Raw genomic sequence first — 414 nt, 5'->3', positions numbered from 1 at the left:
TTATGACTGTTTGTTGATCTTGTCTCTAACTGCTTTGTTACCTGCTGAAGTCTTTTATTGTTATTTATTTATTAATCTGTCTGTGCACCTGCCTGACCACTGAGTCAACTCCCCAACTGCACTTGTCCTGTCTGCTGGGGGAGGAAAAGCAATTGAGAATAAACATTAAGATGAGCTCAAGTATCCAAACACACTGAGGAAAGTGGAGCTGCACTTCAATGAGAGGTGGAAACCTTGTATCTCTGTGTTTGTTTGTGGCTTTTGATGCTTTCAGATTAACTGAAGAAGGATAAGGGAAGGACAGAAGGAAACAAGGAGAGAAGGATATTCAACCCAGTTCTACAATCAGTACATTTCTTCCACTGGGGACCATGAATGTAAAAATACATTTCTTTACCAACATGAATATTTGTT

This window comes from Seriola lalandi, unplaced genomic scaffold (genome assembly GCF_002814215.2).
Source record: "Seriola lalandi dorsalis isolate HSWRI2012SDOR001 ecotype SW California unplaced genomic scaffold, Sedor1 jcf7180002054972, whole genome shotgun sequence".
NCBI lineage: Eukaryota > Metazoa > Chordata > Actinopteri > Carangiformes > Carangidae > Seriola > Seriola lalandi.
Note: the sequence above shows the minus strand (reverse complement) of the source record.